We start from the raw sequence: 23,980 nt of genomic DNA, 5'->3' as shown, positions 1-23,980 counted from the left end.
AACCTTAGGGGTTTATTGAGATTGATTTCAGAATTCCTTTATAAGGCTTCACCAAAACTATCTACTGTTATATGGAAATATATATCCAGTGCTGCAGATCTCCTGGGAATGAGACTCACCAACTGTTTATTTAGGGAAGCCTGTGCCTTTAGGTACAGCCCAAAGCAAAAATCAGTTAAGTGAGTTGCATCAGACTTCCCAAATGTATTGTTTGCTTCTCGATCTCAGGAGCAAAGCTGCAGCTCGGAGAGTGGCTAATACTTATTTTAAATAAGTATCTATATACAATCTCCTAGCTCTTCAGAAGCACATACTTTTCTTCTGTATCATATAATTTTGCAATCATCCTATCTAGGATTAGAAAACATGCAGTGGATTGCTATCATCACGCTGGTTTGGGTCATAGGATAGAACTGGGAATACGTGGATATGCCATTGTAGAAGTACAGAGAGTAAGAGGGGGGAGCCGGTGCTCCCCAGAAACCGTAATTAAATGTCGTGTTCATAAAGACAATGGAAGTGTTTAGGCCCAAATCTTATTTGCTACTCTGATTTCAGAGTTGGACAGACCTGAGCACAACTTGGCTTGAGTCTTGTCTTGAAGTTCAATTTCCTCGATGCTTAACAATTGGCTCGTTGCCTTTGGCCAAGAAACCAAAGTGTTCTGAAGCTTTAAATGTGTGCAACAATGTTTTTGTTGGCCCTAAGCATCTTTTACTGTTGTAAAGAGTTCTGCAAGGCTAGCCCAATCTCTGAAGGACTGCACAGTGCTGTTGTTTTAGTATCTTTGGTAAAAGTTACACGTGATGAAGCTGAAGCAACACCCTTTGTGTACATATTAGTTCTGGCAGGCAGCCACTCCAGCTGCTCTTAGCTCACTTCCAGTCCTGAAGGTCATCACTGACGTGAGAGCACTTGCCTCCACTCACAACACCAGCACCTATAGTGGGAATATAAAACTGGTTTATGTTATGATGACCTTTATAATGAACAACACTCAATCTCAGAATTCCAACCATGTGAATAAGAAATGGACCAGGTTGCCATCAAGCATCATAGGATCTCGCCCTTGTGAGAAGGGCTGCGCAAAAAATGCAAGGAAACAGCAATTTATGGGTGATTCTATGTTGCAGGCTTATTAAGATATTTTTCCAAAATTACTCAGGGGGAGGGGGTATAAATTTTTGTTTCTGGGTGTTTTCTCAGTTGAAGGGAGCTTCACTGCTCCATGCATGCAACCCTACGTATAGTGCTTCAGGGCCGCAGGACTGGTCACTCAGCCAGAGCTGCCTCTGCTCCAGGGTCTTTTGTTACTTCTGAAAACCTTCCAATGTGCCCTTGAGGTTATGGCCTCTCATGTTTTCCTTCTAGAGGTGATTTCTGCAGGAACTTCTCATGCTCCTTCTGAAAGAGCTGCTTCCTTCCAGTCTTCCCCACCTGCACCCCTGCCAGGGGAAGAGGCTGCAGTGCGGCACTCCACAGGCAGACAGCGGTGGGACCTGGCTGGCAGGTCCCCGCATCCCCAGGGCTGTTCTTGGCACTCTGCTCTGCACAAGTGGGAAACAAAAAGAGAAGGTGATAGAAAGGTTATATAGGTTCTGAAGCCAAGTTGCAGTTGAAACTTTAGGGAAGAAGGTTAATGTTTTTTTTCCATGAGAACCTTTTCAAAAAAGTTGAAATTTAAACTGGGTGTTTTATTTTTTGTTGTCACTTTTCAACAGCCTTCAAGTTGCAAACTGGCAAACTCTCATGCAAAATTAAATTTTATTTCTTTGATATTAGACTGAAAGTATTTCGCATCTTCCTCCGAGCCCTATGTTTTGATTTTTTTTTTTTTGCTTTGTGTTCAAAAGTCTTCATTTGGAATTGGAATTAGATTTTATGCCACGAAATGCAGCTACCTATTCTAATGAAGCCTTACCAGAGAAGCAGACTGCTGTCTTCTTGCCCGGGATTGCTCACTGTTTCCTGCTTGTGATCAGGCAACACTTAAAGGGGCACTGTCAGAAAGCATAGAATAAAATTACTGTTGAGTTTGATGAAAGGTGTGTAGGTGGCAGCAGGTTTTGTAGAAGCTAATCTGAATATAAATCTAGTCCTGAATGTAACCAAGTGGTTCTAAGAAGCATAGATCCTGTAAGTTTGATACTGCATAGTCATTTAGATATCCTTAAGGAAATGACTCTGTTGCAAAGTGTGGGCATATCCCAATTATCCACAGTAGGTGGATCTAGGACTAATTGCTCAGTAGCTGAAAACATTGTGGAGGAGTCAATATTGCCAGCCCAGGGCATTCTCAAATTGAGACTTAGCCCTCTAAAGATAATGGGATTTTTGAAAGCAGTGGACATTTTTATCTTGTAACTTGTTCCCAGGTTTTAATCGTTCACAATTCATGTTAGCAAGTTTTCACAAACGCTGGTATTTTAATTGTCTTGAGAACAACTAAATCAGAGCCTTGTGTAGTCACGTGGTTGTAGAACCTAGGTTGTCTTAGAAAACAAGTATCACCATAGTGACAATCAGGATATGTGTTAGCAACTGAATGAGCAGATTTCCTCCAAATGACGAGCCAAATAAACTAAACCATGAAAAGTTTGAATTGATTTTTATTTTCAATTAACCATTCTTCTGCAGGGTTGATTATTTACTTGCTTAGTCCAGTTTTGCTGGCATGGGAGGCCAGGAAGTAAAAATGACCAGCCTAATTTTGGAATTCATTGGGGCTGCACAGTACATCTACAAAGCATATGGCAAAACACAAACTGGATTTTAAGAAATTATTTGCATTTTAATAATCTGGAATGGTAGGAATTTTAAGTGTTTGATGTTGATTGAGCCTTTAAAATGAAATCAACTTGATTTGGTAAACATTTAAAGCACACTTACAGAATGTTTAAAGTGTTTCTATAGATAAAACTACCATACGTGTTTTGCATATTTTTAAAATCTAACAGCTTGTTGTTTTCCCTGCTAGGGGACAGGACTCTTTGGATCAAGCATGGTAACACAGAACATATTCTTAAGTCTCGTACGAGTTTTGTCGTGTATGGACATTTCAGTCAGCACTGGCACTTCAGTGATACGCTGTTGAGAAACAAGTATGTTCTACTAAGGTAAGGTACCTCACTCTGAAAATAACTCACTTTAGATTGGTCCAAGGGCTTCATAAGTAATTTGAGAAAAATTGTCACTGCAATTTCAGTGGTTTCCTTTTTCTATAAAGATATTGTGTCAAAGTTTCCAATATTGAAAATCAGCAATGACTGAACACTTTCCAGTTCTATGTATAGACATTAGATAATGTGGTGGGTCCCCTACAAAATAGAGAAAGCCAGTCAGATAACAACAATACCAGCTGCCACCTTTACAGCTGTGTTCAGACCAGCATCTTGCTTCAGTGTATTTTACGTTTCTCCTTTCTACTAAAGTGTGTGCTTGAGCTTCTAAAGGTATTTTCTGCTTCTTAGAAAATCAGTTTCAGGAGAAAAACAGAGGGTTTTTTTTCTTTTTTTTCTCCTCCCTGTTAAGAAGTAAGAGCAAGCCTACTTAACATTTCCAGCCTACCGGGTAACTACTGTTCATGTGGCTAAACCATGGCGGGGAGCTGGTCACTCCCGCTTCTGGCAGGTCGTCTATCCACCCTGCTGTCTTACTAATAAATTGCTTGTTTACGTAGTGACAAGAAATCGAGTGTCATCTAGAGCTTGAAAGTTATCTTTGCTTTTCTCAAGTCTTAGTTTTTGACTGACACACACCTTGGGCAGGACTTTGATGCACTTGTACGCCAAGCTCTTAAAGAACTTGGCAAATCTGACACCAAATGTGTGGGACAAAACTGATTCACCTACAGTTGTTAAGTATTAAGGCAGCTCTCGGAGAATAGCTTGTGGCAAATCAGGGCATCAGTTATCTAAACATGAGCAGATTAGTCCTGCTCCATGTAGTGTTTGATTAGTTCTAGGCTTTCCTTTCAGTAAGAATTATTTCCAAGCTGTTTTCAGTCCTGATTCATGCTTTCTAATCTCTCTGACTCACAAGTTAAAAGCAAATAAACAAAGCACTGCTTATTGTAGTAAGACTGAATCTGTTAAGCAATAGTGACTAAAAAGGTTTGGTTCTTGGCTTTGTGCAAATTATGTTAAACAAAACGAGCTGGCTTAGACTACCTACAGCCTTGGTTTAGACTTGCAAGACAAGATCTGGACTCCGCTTGGCTCTCCAAATGTACGAGACTTTTCTTTAACACTCATGTTTGCCTAACATTAGAAAAGTTATATTAGATACGCTGTACGTGTTTGTTAGGAGCCAGAGGAACTTTTTCTAGGCCTGGTATAACCCTCCACGTCTATAAATTGTGCTAATGTAAAATGACAGCTTGGTTTGAAGTGCCCTCTAGTGGCAAATGAGATTTTGGATGAGGCATCTGAAATCAAACCAGAGAGAAGGAATGCAAGCATTAAAGCTAGGTCACCTTTTGAGAATGACTAAGATCATTATTGCCCTGGTGTATTAATCACTGCTCTGGCAGCACAGAGAGAGGGAGTAAGGTTTGCATGTCAGGATGGGCTAATACTTGCCAGGTATTCTTCTGGTGAAGCTTGCAGATATAAGGAAATAACCTGAAAAGAAGCACCTAAAGAAATTTGTGCAACTAGATCCAATCGGAAGGGAAACTTTAAGCAGCTGGAGGTGCAAAGGTTTCCCGTGGCCATGTTCTGACTGTTATTGAGGATGATGTTTGCAAGTAAAAGCTATAGCTGCCAACTTCCTCAGCTGCTACAGTTTAGAAAGGTCCTCCTTTGATTTGCATAAGAAATTTGATGTTAGACTGGGGAAGATAAAGTGGTGCGGCACTACGCTTTGCATGGAGTGGCTCCCAAGTTCCTGCAAAGCTGCACGGTGCTGCTGGTGAGCCTAAAGCCAGAGCACCTTCTCCCCAGTGCTGCAGCTGGAAAGCCAGCGCTGAGGTGTGTCAGAGCGCACTTCGTTACCTGCGTAGATTGCAGAGAAGTATGGTTTCAGTCCTGTTCAATGAGCATACTTTGCCTGAGAAACGACACCAGTGAATTGAATGGACTGGAGAGGGGAGAGACATGTTGTTCACTGTGGATGATGGTGCCAGAACTGAGCTCCAGGTTTATCCCTGTCTGACTTCTACTGCCTTTCAAATAACTTGTTCTCAGGGGTGCAGCTTTAAGGTGGTCACTCATATGAGTTCTGTACTTCCAGCTGATGCATGCATACGTAGGGAAAGCATATTTAGCAGTATCAGAGAGCAGTAAAGTAAGATGCGTTCTCAAGTTTCGTTAAAGGAATGCCGAAGGGCCTATTTTCCTCCCGTAATAGCTGTTGAGTACAAGAAAATGCTTACTGGGATACTTTACAAAGCAAATACACACCCACATAAGTTATTGTGAGCGGTGATGCTTTTCAGTTTGCCTATGCCAAGGGAGGCAGATGCAGCAGCTCTGACCCATGTGAATTCTGTGCCACTAACAGTTACGGAGATGTCTGACACGTGCGTCACATCTGAACTGTCACACGTAAGAGGCAGCATGCCTGCCAGGCTCCAGCTAGGGAAGCTCTTCCCCGACGTGCTGCTGGTCGTGGTAATGCAGTGCCTACTTTAAGAACTACTTATATGTTTTCTGTTGAGAGCTCTGCCTTTTAATACTGAAAGCTTAGGCCTGAAGTATTTACTATGTGGGGTCCTCAAACAAGCTAAAGAATCCTTTGTAATGCTCACGTTGCAGGAATATTAGAATTTACTTTAATGACAGAATTTTTAAAATAACTCAGTAATAAGACCATGTAAATGCATGATTGTACAATATTTGTTATTTTTATCAGCTACAACGAGGACTAAGAATACTTGAACAGATTTTCCAGGGTGCCAAACATCAAGCAGCGGCGTTTCAAGCCCTTACTTTTATTTCATCGCCCCATCTAGCGGCCAAGTGCCTCCAAATACTCGCGCTGGGTACCAGATGTGCTCTTGCACCCAGCCATCTCCCTTACTCCGGTGTATGCATCCAGCATACTTCCTCTTGTTTGCCGACTACCTGGAGAAATTCAGATAGACAAGTAGAAATTCAAATGTTGTGTTTTCCATAAGATACTGAATGTGGGAAGGATGCATTCCGAGGCATTAAGTGGCACAGTCCTGCAGTGTGCTCCGTAGAGTCTCCCTTTGAATGGGATTCTGCATGAGATATAGCAGTAGGAAAACATTTTAATTATACCTGCCTAGCTATGATGATAGCTGGGCTTCCTGATGCAACATGATAAATCGGACATCTAGGAGTAGAACTGTTGTTGAAGTGTAGACAGATAAGAATGAAGTTAATGTAATCTCCTGTGTTATTGGTAAGAAAAAGATGTTACTTGTGTTAGCTCACCTGCCAAAACATACAGAGCAAAATCCTAGTGAAAATAGGGCAGTTAGTAACTTTCACATAAATTAGCTGTGAAAATGGAGTTTATGGGTCAACAACAGGCTAGGAAAACATTCGTGGCCTGGTTTTTTGTTTGTTTGGGTTTTTTTATTTGTCTTGTTTTTTTACAAAGGTTAGCCTTCGTGTAAGTTTAATGAGGGTCTGTAACCATTGTTTCTTTCTATGACTTGTTATAAAATAGCAAGTGCTTTTCATCTAGGGATCTTCAAATGCTTTACAAAGGAAGCAGTTACTCTAATTTTATAATTCAGCTGCATTTTCTTATCTGCAATGTCTGTATCTTTTTCTTCTTTTCTGGAAAAGGCAGCATTGAAAATTCAATTTACCTTTTAATTAAACAGCAGAAGTAATTGGTTTAGGATTGTCTGAGTAAGTTACTGTCTTGAATTCAGTTTGCAAGAAGCCCAAGTACTCTGCTTGTTACTGTGATAGCAAGTAATGCCAAGTATTTCTGTTACCACAGTGTAGAATATCTAAGGGCCAGTCTGGGTAACAATTCTATGGTTATGGTGGAAACTGTATCGTATAAAGGGATTTACTCCTCTTTAAGAAAACCACAGGCCAGATTTAAGTCAGTGTGCTAATTATGCTGTCCTTCTTTCACACACACTGCACTATTCTTTTCAGCACTTTCCTTTGAAGAGTGATATTTTATTTATTTTTAATTTTTTAATATTTCAAAAGTTTCTTCAGATAAAATGGACCATTTCCTCAAATTAACATTAATTTTGTCTTTGTCAAGTTGTGCAGTCACAAACTGATGGTGTTAATGCCCAGGCTATGGGGATCATTTCATGTTCCTACCTTGGCTAAAAAGCTCTTTTAATCAGAAACAGTTACATGTACCGTACCTGGCCTCTTGCAGAAAGAGGAAAAAGTAGGTTCTAAGGTCTTTATTTTGAGACTACGTATCAGTCATGGTATGGAGCAGTCTGGCTTAGCAAGCTTCTTTTTTTCTAGTCGAGCATCCTGGGAATGGGAGGTCTCTTGGGCCTTAAACCAGTGTTATTCCCCTGCTAGTTTCTTGGGGAGGTGGGGGAAGAAGAAAAATTATTCATGGCTTGGAAGGTGCTTTTGTTGCATTTGCCAAGCACATTAAGAGGTGTGTCTTAAAGCATTAATACAGGTAGGAGTACTTTTTTCTTTTACTGATCCATCGAATTTTCTGGTCAGCTAAGTGAAGAGATACTTTCTAGGAAAAGAGATTAAAATTGTTTTTGTCATCTGTCCTTTCCCACGTAGCAGCAGGTTTCTAGGACTGATAAGGGAGTAGTTGTGTTATTGTGGAGAAAAATATAAATTAGCATTGGCTGGAAATAATTTCATGGAATATTTTCCCCAAAAAGATAACATGACCCAAAATAAAAGTCTTTAAAGCACTGCTTAATGATTTATTTTTTTTTAAAGGAGGTATGGTAAAGTTTTGCATGAGTTTAACTTTGCTTCAGAACAGTTGATGTCAGAAAACTCATGTGGTTTAGAAATTCAAATAAATAAATAAAGTATTGAAATGAAACATTTCAAGAAGTAATGTTCAGTTCATCTGACCTACATCTTCTTTTGTTGTTCACTATTTCATGAAGATCTGCCTTGATAGCAGTGGTTTTTCTGTTTCAAATTCATAAAGGGCAGGCAACCATTTGTAATGTTGCAATGTTCCTAAAGGGCCGCATCTTCTTTTCAGCTTCACTAGTGATGGTTGAGTAGTTCAATGGTAGCATTGGTGACTGTGTTTGGTCAAAGGTGTGTGTTTGACTCTTCATTTTTCTTGTGGTTCAAAGTCTTCTGAAGCTTGTCAAATGATTTTCAAAGTTGCCTGAGCACCATGCACAGAGCAATAATGCAATAATACCTGTTCTGCATATTTGCTGTATAAAAGAAAACATTATGTTTCACATCTGCGAGTTACATGACTGTCCCAGCTTTGCGTGACTCTGGGCTGAGCTCTTCTGTCAAAGGCTCGCCTCTGGATGTCTAGATTCATTTTGGCATGAAATGTCAGGATGTCAAGCCCATATTGAATGCATTGGAACCAAAGAGAAACATTTCTGTGAACCCCTGTGATGCACAAGCAGAGTTTCACACACGGTTCTACTCCAGCGTTTAACAGCTTCACATGTGGTGCCCCACAAGCAAATCCTGGTGTGTGGGTGGATGCAGCTCCGCTGGGGATGGGGCCGGGAGCCACAGAGCTCATGGCTCTGCACCCTGCAACGGGGAGCTCGTAGTGCTGTACTGGGTAGTGTTGGTGGGAGACAATACTTCATTTATCTTCTGCCTCGTGAAAACCAGATCTCTGGATAAAATGCTCTCCTTGCTTTTGCCTTGTGTCTGAAATCAGCTGAAATAATTGAATTATTCATACCAGAGGGCAGACTACGAGGGATTTCTGATCAGGTTACGTAGTTTTTCATGCTACCACGCTGCACTGCAGTGGTGGAGAAACAATCTGAGTAGCCTGTAACTGCCTTGCCCTTGTGCGGGCACTTGATCCCAGTAAGATGCTGGTGCTGTGCTGACTTGTGCTGGAAGGAGTGTTTGCCACTGGGTTTCTGTGTGATCTACTGGTATGAATGTCCTCTTGTGCTAAGACTTTCATGATGTGTTTAAAGCCTTTCTTGCTCAGAAAATATTCATAGGCACAAAAGCTGCAAGTGCACAGTTGAAATTAGAGTGATAATGCAGCAGGGGTAAGGTTTGCCAGAGCTGGTTGATAGCACTTTGATCAAGTCAAGCTTTAAAAAATTTTTAAATCTCCTTCGCTATTTTGAAGTGTGTCAGTGATTTAGCAGGGACTCCCACTTTTATTTGTGCTCAATTTTGCCCCATCCTTTTCTAAATGATGCTTTTCTTCTTTTCTTATTTTTGGGTGAATTTCACCACAGATCCTCCCCAGGGCTTTCTTTTCTTGGCACCATTGCATTAATCATGCTTCTGCCTAATACTGCCCTGTGGGGCTCTGGCTTAGGTTTTGCCTACACCCCTGTGAGCAACAAGAAGCCTTAAGTTTTGCCTTTGCCCAGGCATGTGCGTGGCAAGCAGCCTATCCGGAAGACATGAAATGAGATTAGCTCAAGCAAGTGGGTCTTGCTTGGAAGAAAGCACTGCAAGTTAGGCTGAAGATGGAGAAGCAGATGTATGTGTACCACCTTGAGCATTGGCTGCTGTTTTAGCATTAGTTCATATGTACATACAGAGAGATGTAAAAAAAAAAAAATAAAATTCAGGCACTTTTGTCATTGTGGGAGCCATGACAGTCAGTCTGCTGAAAGTAAATATACAAGAGAAAGTAGCTGTGAGGATGGAAAATGGCTGGCTGTAGCAGATAAGTAGTGACTGGAGAAGTCTTATCAGAAATCCTCTAGGAAAAGCAGCCAAACACCCGTAGGGCCGGGAGAAGTCTGCTCTATCAATCAAACTAACCCAAGAAAATTGTGCAATGAAGCCAATGTTCAGTTTTGCCAGATTTCAGCCCCCTCCCCGGCTGCGTATTGTATAGAAACACAACTGCAAACAACAGTCTGAGCAAAGCAATTTGTGCAGGGGAGGGAGGGAGAGATGCTGGGTTATTCTAAGAGCCGCTCATCCACAAAAAGCCCCCAGGCCCTTATAAATCTGCCTGGCTCCATATGCAGACTTATGCCCAGCTGGCATTTGTCTCCACTGCAGCTAGAAGCTTTCCACTGCTGGAAAGATAGTTCTAGAAATGGTAAAGTTAACTAACCCATAAAGAGGACAGACCTGGCTAGCCTTCATGCTCCCATGAGTTTCACTCCAGTGACAGTTGTCAGCGTAGCTGCAGCAATCTCCAAATGAGAGTAGTTTTGAGTCCATCCTTGATTGGCAGGATTGGGTTAGTTTGTTGAGATGTAGGGAGTTCAAGTTGAACTCTGGAATTCAAATACTGTGAAAGACACCTTGGGTGAAATTCTCAGTAATATATCTTAGTTATGTGATGCTTTCAGTCTTGCCTAGCCAGTTTGTCTGGCAAAGCTTCTTTAATGCAAATCAGAGCTGGGAGTTATCATTATGGTGTTTTGTTTTGCTTTGGCTTTTCAGTGATATTAGTAATGAGAGCTTTGCAGAATGCTCATTTGGGCTTTGGTCTTATCTTACAGACTTTTTGTCAATGCTAGATAAAAAACGAACAACTGGTGAGCAACTATTACTGATATCTTCATTTAAAGCTTGGCCTGAATACTTTGGAAAGGTTACCTGTGAAAGTAGTGCTGATTTGAAAGATGCTGGGCTAAGAGCAGAGAGCTGGCTTTAGACATGGAAGCAGGCAGGTTCCAATGGGAACCATCAAATGTCGAATGCTCCTGTCAGCTGACCTCGTATTGGAACTGGACCCACAATTTTCAGGAGGAACTCGACAATTTAGCTCTTAGCCAAAGGACAGGATTAACGGAATGGCAACATCACTTGTGAGTGAATGTTCCTTTGTATGTAGCTTTAATATGTGTTGATATAATGTTAAGATATGAAGACTTAGTGTCAGAAGTAAGCATTTTCACAGTGAGATAATGTGGTTGCAAAAAGATGAATTTGGAACCCAAAAATAGTATTCATGAGAGTTTCTGAGCCAGGCTTCAAGGTAGGAAGAGCCCACTTAACACTGCTCAATCCAGACCTGGCTGTTAGGAAGAGAAAGGCCCAGAAAACTACTAGGCATAAATCTACTAAAAGATTTTTACTTTGCTTTTTATAGATAAGTCTATTTTAAGAATGAATATGCCTTTTAAACTTTTAAAATCTTTCTGCATGTGGGAGACTGTCAGTGGAAGCACTGCCTTTCTCACTATTTTTTTTTTTAATAGTTACACAGCAGTGTTGAGGGCTCACGGCACCCACCAGCCATCTTATTTCTGAACTACCACATCTGGGAAAAAAGTTTGGACAAGCACAATTGTAAAATGGAGTTAGAAGGACCTCTGTCCAGTGCCTTCCACACCCTTAGACTTTGAGGATTTGCTGGGAATTTTTGAAAATTAGCTTAGAGTGGTTGAGCTTATTCCTGCCCCTTGTTAATACTGCTTACGTGCTTCTTCTCACATCACGAGTAGACCATTTTAGATGAGTCTCTGGACTCTCAAATGGACTGTCATCTAAATTAAGGGCCACAGAAAAGAGTGTCTATTGACTAACGCAACGATCGGTGAGGTCTGCTCTGTAGTTTAACTTGCACTTGCACAATCTTAGAACTTTTCGACATCTACTAAGAATCCTGTATCTGCTGGTAAATATATCCAAAAGGCAAAGGAGACTGACAGAATGTAAGGGAGCTTGATATAGAACATATTGCACCTCTTTGTTCACTCTGCTCCATTATTCCTCACTCATTTCTTTTCTTGATAGGAGACATCAAATTATCACTCCAGACAGACATTTGCAGATGTTACTGAATCAAAATTAGAAGCTAAATCTTTCTGGTTTGTATCTAGTGGGAATGCTTTCTTGCAATTAAAAGCACTGAATGTTTCAAACCCTTAAAACAAAGCCTGGAAAACTGTGTAACCTGTATTAATCTGTCAGTTTCCTTTGTCTCAGTATTCTTGTCCATTAGTCTTATTTTTGAGGTGCATCTGCCATTACAACATTCCACTCTTCTGTTCAGAGGAACACTCTTAAAATCATCAGTGGTACGAACTATGGGGTATTGGCCAAGTGAGAATATACAAACAGTCCTATCAAAATTGCACTTAGGACACCAGATATATCATCGGTGTAACAAACCCCAATTGGCTTCATTAAAGCTATTTTTGAGAAAATAAACTGGTTTAATAGACAGCAAGTTTCTCTCCGGTTCTACTGTCACTGCACCTTTTTAAATGTAAAATGTGGCTTCACTGTAGAAACCCATTAAAGAGAGATAGTATTTCATTCAGGTAAGTATTGCCTTTCTGCTTAAAGGGAAAACACCATTGTGAGCTTAGTAAAGAATTTAATTTGATGTATATCTGCAGGAAGTAAGCCTTACATCAAAAAGTAAGTACCAGCAGCTGGGTTCAATATGGGATTTGACACTGTTTTCTATAAGCTCTTTACCAAATGTGTGCAGTTTCTGAAATAGCCACATGCCCACCTTATTATGATCCTTTCCTGGAAAGAGAAATACCTTTAATCTTAAATATGACATTCACATGCTTATTTTTTAAAGAATTGATTTAATATGAAGGATTTTATTTCCTGTTTTTTATTAAGATCCAGGTTCCTTGTCAAAGTACTGCCGTAAGTAACAAGCTATTGCACATCCTGTTCTTCATTAAAACAGGCAGGATATCAAAGTAAAACACATAAGAAACATAAATGTAGAGGAATTTTAGGATTGAACTGTAATCTATACCATGCAAGTGACTTAATAAGGATCTCAAATGATAAAGGAATTCAAGTCTGGGCAACATAACCAGAGCAACTTTTTTTCCCCTAACGTATGATCTAAACTATTCCCCCCCCCCCCCCCCCCCCCCGTACTATTAAAAACATCATGTTCTTGAATTAATATTTATGATAATTTATGAAGAAGCTTGGACGAAAGACACAATCATTAATTCCTGCTAGTGCTGTTACTCTCCTTACATTCTTATTTTTTCAGAATGTTAGTCTCTTCCAGTCACTATAGATGAATGCAAATCTTTTTATGAATACCTTATTGCTTTAAGGAATTAATGTTGGCTATTCTATTATTATTTATGGTCATTTTCAGCAAATGTTTTGTTTGTTCAATTTGCTGTTATGAGTTTCCATGTGAAATAAACTTGAGCTGTCCAGGAATTGATACGCGCTTACCTAGTCAGGACAGACAATAATACACAAATGTGAATTTATTTGACCAATCACACCTAATGAATAATCTCCTGCTGCGTATGATTACAGTGGATGTGAAATATGAAATATCCTCAGGGAAACAGAGAATGTGGGTATGTCTGCAGATAAGGATACATTACGTTTAATCTAGACGACATGGCTAACTGGAGCAAGGTAGGAACACCAGGACAGGCTTCCACGTAAACTAGTGACTAGAGGATCTCTCTGGCAACTCTGGTGGGCTTGACTTCGGTATTTTGACTGCCTTGTCACTAATACTGTTAGTTATTTTGGCTGTGAATGTATCTAGTGGCCTTGCCTGTTTATCTGGAAGTGTGGCACAGAAGTGAAACTGAATTTGTCCATGTAAGTATTCTTTGCTGTTCATTTCTGTATTGCTTAACAACAGAATCAAGTTAAATTTCCACAAATTTGATAGAGGAAACACAAGGAGGTAAAACAAAGTGGTGTTGGATTAGCATTGTTCTTTGAAAATGTGCATGTGAGGGGGAACGGCCTGAATCAAACAGGAGTAAGCAGACTTTTTGGATCCACGAACCTAGAAAAGATAAGGAATTTCCTTCTGGCATAGGTATATGATGGACCCGGGAGACCTCATTGTAACATGTAGCTGGAGTTTAGTGTTGCTTGTATATCACCCTCGCATCTGAGGCAGCTGGCACACTACAAAGACAATTACTTCTTGAAGTGTTTTTTTTAATGTAAAAAAACACGCAGAAGGTAAAGGACATGAAGGACAGACCATAGAGGAGCTAAATATACAATTGGGCAGGTCCTGACTTTATTCTGTAGGGTATAAAATAAGCCACTATTCATCTCGATTGAGATGGGTGTGAGCAATTGCACTGGAAATGTGCATAAAGCATGCGCGTAAAGCCAGTGCTCCCTGGGAGACACAGGCTAGCAAGGACTTAATCCTCTCTAATCCCTGATTGAAAAATTACATAGATACCACAAACTTTGAAGAAAGAATATATTAAAAGAAGCCTTGGGGCGGGGGGAAGCCCAAGCTTGAAAATCTACAGGAGCAATGGGATGTCTTCAGCAAATGTTTCCAGCAACACCTAAGTCTGTTTTTCTCCATTTGCCCTTATTTCCAAGAGCTGTTCCTCCCAAAATGCAGTGAAATGACCCTAAGGTGTGGGGTAATGTATCCTTCTGAGCAAAACCACTGGTCCTGCTTTTTCTTTCTGTTCTGGAGGGGATATCTTTATACCTTGCAAGCCCAGGGCGAGCTGTGTTTAGATCAGTGGGGGATTAGAAAGTGAGGAGAGCTGGGGGAGGGAAGGGCTGGGCATCAGAGCGGTGGCCAACAATAGGAGTCCCCCCTGTCCCAAAGGGGCTCGCTGCCAGGCCTGGCTGAGGGGACGGGATCTGTGGCAGGTCAGGTGTGTCATGCACTGGGGGGTTGCAGCAAGGCAGGATTGGGGGGTCAGGGCCGAATGACTGGCCGTGTGTCACCAGAGTCTCATAACTGCAAATGCAACTGCTGCTTTGTGCCTCGGCAGCGGGGGATGGCAAGTGGGAATGCCAACAGGCTGCCGTCTTCTCGGGCTGTGACTGCACCTTGTCTTCATCCTCCCTCTACATATAGGTTGAATTTAAATGAAGGGAAGGAGACCAAAGCACAGCTGTTCATGATAATGCGGGGCAGAGCAGCAAGGTGCTACATGCTTGACATTCCTCCAGTTTCAGGGGGTCCTGTGAGTGTTCAGGCTTTCACACAAAGCATTTTTCAAGACTGCGCTTAGGCTCTGATGCAAGTAATGTCATGAGTTGTCTCCGGCTCCGTTTTCTTACCACTTGCTTCCTGCAGGTCATCGTATACAGTGGACATTCACCAAATAGGAGAGGTGGTAAAGGAGAAGTTGTCTTTGTTCACTGTCCTAATCATCTGATACAGATCAAAAGTTATATTGCTGTCTATAGGAAAGGCTTCTTATCTGTAGATGCAATTGGCTTTTGATGAGAGGATGGCTGGGATATTAACTGAGCTGAGAAATGCAGCAGAGCTCTCCTACGCGGGTCAAATACAAATTCTACCCTTGGATATATGCGTGCCCCTCCTATTGCGAGGACGAGGGAATGGGTGTATTAAAGTAGAATGAGCAGATGCCAAGGGAAACATCAACTGTTGAGTCTCTGGTTTTTATGGATATTACATTATTTCTTCAAAAAGTGCAAAATGCAGCCCTGAGAAAATAGTTCTGATCTATTTCTACTACCCACATGGGAAAATAAACAAAACACCTTTGAATTATTTTTCTTAGATCATTTTGCCTGTCTGCAGTTTTTTTACACACTAATAACATTGTGCAGCTTTCATAAAGCCCTAAAATAGGTCAGATTTTGCAACCAGAAGATGCTCACCAGTGTTCTGCTTACAGTCTTGTAGCAGCAAATGTAGACAATGTATAAAAACATGGCACGTGTGAATTTGCCATCTCATTGCTTTTGCTGCTCTGGCTCTATTGTCAGTAATAATACCACAGCAAGGACGGCTGGAGGGAAGCCAAACATTTATTTGGTCTTTAGGCTTTGATAGTATGTTGGCAGCTGTGTGATCTTTGTTAAATTCAAAAATGCAAAGTGTAGCTTGTTTGTAAGAATCAGATGAGACTGTTGAGACAGATGCTTTTTGGAGCGATACCCGGCGAGCTGTGACACCCATGTAAATGGGGCTGTTCGACCACTTGCCCGTGTATATTGAGATTTGCCTGATCTCTGGAGCTGTTTAATTAAGTTGGGATTCAGTGTTACACAAATGAAACATTGTGAGCTTGGACAATGGAAATATGCCTTTCCACATGCCTGCTAGCTGGGAAGCCCCTCTTCTGGAGGCAGAGAGCACACTCGATAAACATTACTCCTAACTGGGACTCTCATAATGGTAATCCTCTAAGAGAACATGGAGATAGATTATTTTCCAATTAAGTTAGCTCTCTGCATGTTTTATGTGGTATGTCCATAATGAGTCTCTTGCCAGCAAGTGTGGGGTTGGTATCAGCAACGGTTCATAACAACTCTGTAAAAAAACAATGAAGATGTTGCTCCTTTCCTTTTTCAGTTTCTGGTGTGGTTGGACTAAGCAAGGATTTTTTGTAAACATGAGCATACTCTAGCATGAATGTTATAGGAGTGACTAATATCTCTACTTCTGTGGCTGAGGATGTGGTTTCTTTTGCCATCAACAGGACTGGAAAGCATTTTTTTAATGTTGCCTTTAAAGTTTTTTTAACAATGCAGAAAAAGGGGGTGGGAATGAGTAAATTACTGAGTGCAGGAATATGGGTGCCCCAGGTCCTGTTCCTGTTTGAAATCTATTCTTTTCCAGGGCTTCAGCTGATGGGGAGGGTGGAGGAGAGGAGTAGGCTTTCAGTCACTCACATCTGCAGTGGACCAGCCAACAGCAAATAGCTCCAGCTCCTGCTGCGACTAGTCACACTTTTAGTAGAAAGTTAGAATTGTTCTCTTTAACTTTCTTGCTACTCAAATGCAAACGAGAAGGAACTGTACCAGAGGACGTGTACTCCTTTTCCATTACACGTTTGCAGCCAGAGGGGTATGCTAATAGCCAGAATCACACAATCAAGCACATAGTCAGACTGACGTGCAACTGTTTAGCATTTAATTCGTTGTTCTTAGTCTATATATGTAATTTTATTGCTGTAGTCATTTGGGGGATTGAAGTCAAACTGAAAGATGATTAATTGCACTGATAGCTGCTTGCTGTGGCCAGAGTGCAACATGGAAGAGAGTTCAAATGCAACCAGCTGCATAATCAACTGCATGAACTAAGGAAAAGTCCATGGAGTAAATGAAACTACGCAAGCAAGATTAGCTCTACCAATCACAGTCAGAATGCTGAATATTAAGAGGACCAGAATACTTTTGAAATGAGAAAGACCAAGATAAAACAAACAGAAAGAACTTAGCCAGGAAACCACTTATCTTTTGGGTCTCGTTAGTCCCCATGAGGCTCCCAGAGCCACATTTCCTTCTTTGAAATAATGAAGTGGCCCAGAGCCTCTATCTTGCAGAGCTGCAAGGTCAACTATAAAAAGCTGCAGGTTGCTGAACTCAGCAGCTATTTTTGTTATTGAGGTTGGTCTCTACATGCCAACATGTTCAAGCTGAAATGTAACTTGCCCAGGAAATTAGTTAGTGTGCACACAAATACAGGATTATAATTACAGCTACAGAATGCTGCTCACTGGAGAATTGAGCTTGGATGGGAAAGCTAGTCCTTTTCTTTGCCCATTTTATTTGGAAAGAAAAGCAACAATGAAAGCTGCCAATAATTTTGATGTCAGCATCCCTTGTTTTTTCTGGCTATCTGAGACCCCTTTGATCCTCATGCTGCCAGAAATGTTTGCTCTGGCCATGCTCCTTCTTTCTAGCAGATCAAGTATTTTGCCACAGGTTGTGAGAATCAAGGTCTTTAATTTGATGAACTTGAGAGTGTACATCTTAGGCACCTGTTTCTGTCCAGCTCTTTCGTGGGTTTTTTAAAAAGTAAATTAATTTGTAAACCATGACAGTAGGTGGCACAGGTAGAACCCAAATTCAGGTCCTCTGCCTTTGATCAACGATGAGACTCTATTTGGCACTGCAAACACTGCTGGGTGTATAATGTTAATTAAAATCTGTGACCAGGGTACACTGACACAGAGTGTCTTTTCAGACAGCAGGTTCCAGTGCTGAAATATGTAATTCATGGAACTGTCCTGCTGTCATCTTTGGGACTTGTTGGATGAATGTGAGTAAGATTCCAGCTATAAATAACTCCATGAGTTACTAAGCTATATCCAGGCAAAAGCAAACCTATGCTTTGTTTTGCATTGTGTTTGTGCGCTTCGTAGATCTCCTGTGTCTTACAATAACTTTTGAGCTGGGACAGAGTGAAAAACTTCCCACAAAGCAGAGGGCCCATAATCGTTAGTCTAGTTATTCTTGGTACTAGGAAGCTCCAGCTATAATCTTCTAGGAGACAAATCATATTTTATATTATACAAGAAGAATATATTAATTTTTCATATTTGTCTAATTTTTCTTGTCTGACCATCTGTATATATAAAGTATTAGTGAGATTAATCTTGTGATAGTTGAAATCCAGTTGGATGTTTTTAGTTGAAGCACATATAAATAACTGAACTAGTATCACACCATAATCCAAAGCACTGATTTACATTATAGTCATATATCAGAATCTTTTTTCTTTTATCAGAGATGTTTTATAACATTTAACGATTACAACAGTGTAGGTGGAAGGATGAAATTACACATTGTGCTAAGGGTACTGCTGATGTAGGAAATTGCTTTTTTGTATCCACAGATCAGAATGCTAAATCATTTAAGAATTGGTGCATATCCAAAATGCATCTGTTGACCCAGATTCTGTCCTCTGATAACAAGACTTGAAGTGATTGTTTTTCCGAGAACCCAATAGATTTTATTTACATTAGTGGAAGTGCCAATAAGCGCTTGTTGTGGGATTTGTAGGATGCTGCTTTTCTTAAAGAATGTGTTCATGAAACTCGCCTTCGTGTTATCTCCGCTTAGCTTTCTGATTCGTGGAAATATTACACCAAGAATTTAATAACAACATGAGCATTTGAGCAGAGACAAAGGGGACACCCCCCACCCCACCCCCGCCATGTTCCAGGCAACCTTCCACAATAATGTAATGTTTCCTGGACAGCTAAAGTGATGTAAACACCATGAACCGGATGCATATAATACCAATTTTTTCAGAAATAGAAGGTAATTTGTACTTGCACAGAAAACTAAATGGAGGAGGAGACCTTGAGCCTACCACATCAATCTTCTTGATGTGTATTTTATTCTGTGTAATAGTTAGTGTTTCCAAGGATGGGGTTCCACCCACATTCTTTATTTTCCCCTAAGTCAAGAGTATCTTCTGGTGATCCCTCTGCTCTCCTTCACTGAGTGAACACATGTTCTTGTAGAATTAGTCCTGGCATGGAGTATCTATAATGGGACCTGGAAAGAGCAAGCTGGCGCTCAGTCATAGTTCCTTTCCCACGTGGAGACATATTTCTGCCTCCTTGTTCTTTGTAGAAAAGTGTAAGCTCTGTATAATGAGGATACCAGATGTTTGCCTTTAGACAGAATTTGCATTATCATGGCTTCTAAGCTGCCAGGAAGGTCTGGACTCCAGCAGTGGGTTATTTCCTGACTGAGAGAGAACAGAGTAGACGCATGCATGGGATAGTTTATCCTGGTCTGTATGTATTCATAATAATCTACACTTCTGTAGATATAAAACACTCCAGAGCAAAACAAGTAGAGGTTACAACTCTGAGCTGAAGAAAACACATGTGTTTCAGTATCCAGCTGCTTAGCTTCTCATTGTAAACTACACCAGGCACTGAGATTCAGGTCAACTGCTCCAAGAACTAGGTCAAAGTAGTATTTATAGGCAAACCTGCAACATGGACCTGAGAGGAAGGAAATAGGAATTGCATCATGTTTCCTTGCTCTACTTCTGGGAGAATGGGGGTGATCTGATGCTATCAGAGGATTTGAGCAGCCAGTGTTGCTCTTGGGGTGGCCATATGCTCCCCCATCAGCTCTGTCTGACCCCTCTGACTTGCTGGAGGTGCTTATCCACCAAGGGCTCTCCTACGCAGTGACAAGCTCTGGAAGCGTGCTCTCTCCTCCGCTCACACAGACAGAACCCAGCTGTCTGGTTCATGTTGTCCCTCCAATGCCTTTCCCTAGGGAGGTGTGGAAAAGGACTGCTGAAGAAATCAGGGCTCTGATGTGTGTGTATAACGTGTATGTGCTTATAGCTAGTATGTATATATGTGAATATATAACAATCTTTTGTATATGTGATCACCCTTCCTGTCTCCACTCACAGCGTATCTTCATCTGTAGATAGTGTTGAGTTAATGTTTTGATAACTTACTTGGTTCTTTATTTCATGGTTATTTTCTGGGTTCTGTCACTTTGTGCAGTTGAAACAATGAAAATTTATGGCACATTTGTTGAATAACTTATAACAAGTGAGACTTCTTTGAAGACCTGAAACACTGCTATTTTTCAGAATAGATTTTTCCAAGAGGCTTTTGGGCCCAACGTTGTGCTAATGTAACTAATATGGCTTCTGAACTGGTGTTGGGTCCAGTCCAACTCCGAGCACAGTGCAGAGCTGGCTGGCAGCTGTCAGTACCCATCTGTGGAGGCATAACCAATAACATTCATTGTATTTATAAAGACCCCTTGCTAGCAAATGCATTCAGCCTTCTGAAACAATAGTTCTTCCAACTAATTAAAAACAACATTACCCCAGCAATATTACATACTCAAGAAGTAAACAAACCATAAAACGATCAGCAAACACAGCAGTATTCATTTAGAAGTCTATCTGCTGGAGCAGAGGGTAGAAAATGAGCTTGATTTTGGGCTGGAGAGTGTTTTATACTCCTGGGATCACCACCCAAAAGCTGGGACCACTTGCTGATTCTGGCATGGTGGCAAAACTGCAAAGCAGTAGGTGGCAGATGAGTGAAAAATCCTATCTGGTGGGGACTGAGGAGGTGGGGCTGAGAGCTTTAGACTTCAGCAGGTTCATCAGAGTATCCATTTAATAGGCAGCGATTACAAGAACATAAATCCTGGTGGATACGATCACCGTTACTCGAAGCTCTGATCTAGCTTGTCTCAGAGTCCTCTGTGACTTATAAGTGACAGGGGTCTGAGCAGTAACAGTGTGAGAGGGAAGCTGCAGCTGCTGAGAGCTGAAGTCAGATGACCATAATGCCAATGGCCAGCACTAGCCATTCTGCAGGCCAACATGAGAGAATGAACGTTTCTCACTGACTTTCTCATACCAAGGAAGAACTAAAAGTGTGTTTGCCCCCACTGTTTTGTCATAAGATGACCTGTGAAAAACTGCAAAGCTGAAAACTATTTCCATACCTTGTTTGGCATGGGAACTTGTTTGGAGAGAGCATAATCTATACCAAGAACTAAAAATGTATTCTTGCTGTCTAAAGGAGGCCACTTGGACTGATCTGATCTGAAGGAGGAGTGAGTCACCTTGTTAGAATGATCTCAGTCCAGTAACATTCCTGTCTCCTCTGGGATGAGGACAAGGCACCTCTGACTTACCCAACTAACAATGTCATGCCAATAATTGAATAAGCAGAGAATGCAAAGCATATTCCCTGCTGCAAACTTGGTTTGCTGATTTGGACATAACTTCACTTTTTTTTTTTTCTTCCTGCTATCATTGATTATTATTTTGAGTTGTATGGTTGTTAATATCCTGGTCTTCTAAAGAGTAGAAAAGAAGTCAAGTTCTAAATCCATAATTGCATGCCACTGTTGGGGTTTGTTACTTAAAAAAAAAAAAGCTATGGTTGTTTTGCTGAATGAAATGTTTTGCTCAAATCACAACTTAAATGCTGCAAAAATTTCTGTAGTGCAAAAATTTCTGTAGTACAAAAATGTGACTCGGACATACCATTTGAGCAGAAAAAAAAAATGCTTTGTCTGTTAGTCTTGTCTCTTGCTGCATGTCTGCAACATGCCTCCGCTGTGGTGGTCTGTAACCAACTCTATGTCATGTTGCAGAAACAACTACTATTGTGTTCGCTTAGATGCAAATAGGTCAGTTCTTATCAGTCTAGGTTTCTCTATGTTGTCTATCTGTATATCTGAGGACTAATCAATAGCAGAAAAAAACCCACCAGTCTATAATCTTCCTCTTTTTCTGAATGGCTATTCTTTTACTAATGTCAGGTGTTGCTGGAGTTACTCTTGCCAGTGCCAGACTTTAATGGATTTTCATCTCAAAACTAATTTGCATGCTGACTTAAACTAAAACAGGAGAACAATACATTTTCCTGTACCGATAGGCCATTGATGCCCAGGTAGCATTAAATGCCTTGGCCTAAATGATACGGTAAGGCAGGTGATCAGAACAGCGTCCTCAGTTCCCGAGTACCGGTATGGTAACATCCTAAATAAGACAGTGCTTATAGGAAAGGGTAATGTCTTTTGTTAAATCGACCGATGTAGTTGCAGGATACAGACACGTCTTTGGGCATGTAAAAACTTGTGAAGTCCTGACCTTGAGAAAACCCTGTGTTTCCTCGAAACTGGCTTAATAAAACATATTATGGCTCTTCACCAGCCTTGCCTTGGGTCCCTTCATCATCTGGGTTACAGCAGTCTGCATCAGGCAGATTTTAGGAGTAGGTGGTGGTCCACTCTTAAATTTGAGGTCCACAGCTTATATTAGTGTTAAATTAATACAGGCAATTACCAACAGGGGTATTAAATGTATGCTTTGTTAATAACAAAATATAATGTACTACTTATTTTGCTCATCTGAAAATTCTCTTCCCAAGTTGAGCTCCCCGTTGGCTGAATTTGCTGTAGCAGTGTCTGGTTCTTAATAGCAGGGCTTTCGTGGTAACTGCAATTTGCACAGGAACAATGAACTCTTTGTCACAATGAAGCATTTTGATTAGATGAGCTCAGTTGAAAATGAAAATAAATTCTTCCAACTTAGGAAAGGTATCATCTGAGTTATAGCTGGGTCAGGTCAAAGCTGAGTGTGTATTCTAAGTAATTCCTCTGTGGAATTATTACCATCACCATAATAATATCTCAATGGAATAAAAATGGAGATATTTGTCCTGATAGCCTTTCACTTTTTATTTGGAAAATCATTATAGTTACATTATCTCAAGGTTTATGGAGGAAAGATAACACCTGCTCCAGGAATCTACTGAAAAGTTATTTCAAGGGGAAAACTATTAAACTAGAAATTACACAGATATTAAAACCAGAACACTGTTTTCATCTGTGACAAAAACTCAGTCTTGAGTTGCATAAAGTTCCAAGTTAATCACAACTGGTCTTCTGTCTGTGGCAAGAACCATCATTTCCAGCATGCTTTACCCTGCATCACTCAGTCTACCCAGAGGAAAGCATGTGTTGGGTGAAGTGAGTTTTTAATGGGATGAGGTATTGGCTCTAATGAGACGTTCAGTCTGGCATCGTTCGTTCCCAAATAGTTTACTTCCCCCAATACGTCAGCTGGAAAGGTAGAGATCCATTATTTGTTTGTTGCTTTTCCAGCCACTGCCTAGAGTGATACATGTGTGAGTCTGTGAATGTTATGGACTTCGCCTGTGCATTTCCACCTAAAACTCAATTTTAAGAAGGTCTCCAGTCACTTCATATTCCCTCTTTTCCTTCAGCCCCTGGAAAAACGTGGTCCCCAGCACTTCCCTCCACTGTGGGCTTAAAATGTCTGCAAGGCTTCAGCTCGGTGTTGGATGCGTTCCTTGATTGACAGTGTCTGTTTAGGTGCAGGGTGTGGAAAGCTAGCTAGGGTCCTTCAGAATAGTATTTTACTCAGTTATAACTATTTTTATTTTTTTAATGTAGCTATGGATTTCAAGCCACACTTCCATTTTAATGCTTTCTTCCCACGTCTCCAATGTGTGCAAGTTTCTTTCGGAGATGTTCTCATCCCACAGATTTCATATAGAATTACTTTTCTGTGGACTAAAAGAATATTTTTAGATTTCCATGCTTGCATTTCTGCTTGCCCTGGTTTTCTTTGAACGTGAAGAAGTTAATCCTTCCCTGAAAGAAGTCATATGCATTACCTTGTAGAGAGAAAGCTGGTTTTAATATTATTGTACTTC

At 40.7% G+C, this 23,980-nt stretch overlaps 1 long non-coding RNA gene across 1 annotated transcript in view; it reads left to right on the top strand.

The window, feature by feature from the left end:
• Positions 1-1,041: 1,041 nt before the first annotated feature.
• The window catches only part of LOC142603665 (uncharacterized), a 191,285-nt gene continuing 168,346 nt past the window's right edge, over positions 1,042-23,980 (top strand). The window contains exons 1-2 of the long non-coding RNA XR_012837554.1: positions 1,042-1,116; positions 2,978-3,116. This is a non-coding gene — a long non-coding RNA (uncharacterized LOC142603665). The remainder of the gene's footprint in view (positions 1,117-2,977; positions 3,117-23,980) is intronic.

This window comes from Balearica regulorum, chromosome 13 (assembly GCF_011004875.1).
Source record: "Balearica regulorum gibbericeps isolate bBalReg1 chromosome 13, bBalReg1.pri, whole genome shotgun sequence".
Taxonomy (NCBI): Eukaryota; Metazoa; Chordata; class Aves; order Gruiformes; family Gruidae; genus Balearica; species Balearica regulorum.
Note: the sequence above shows the minus strand (reverse complement) of the source record. Positions and strands in the feature narration are given on the sequence as shown.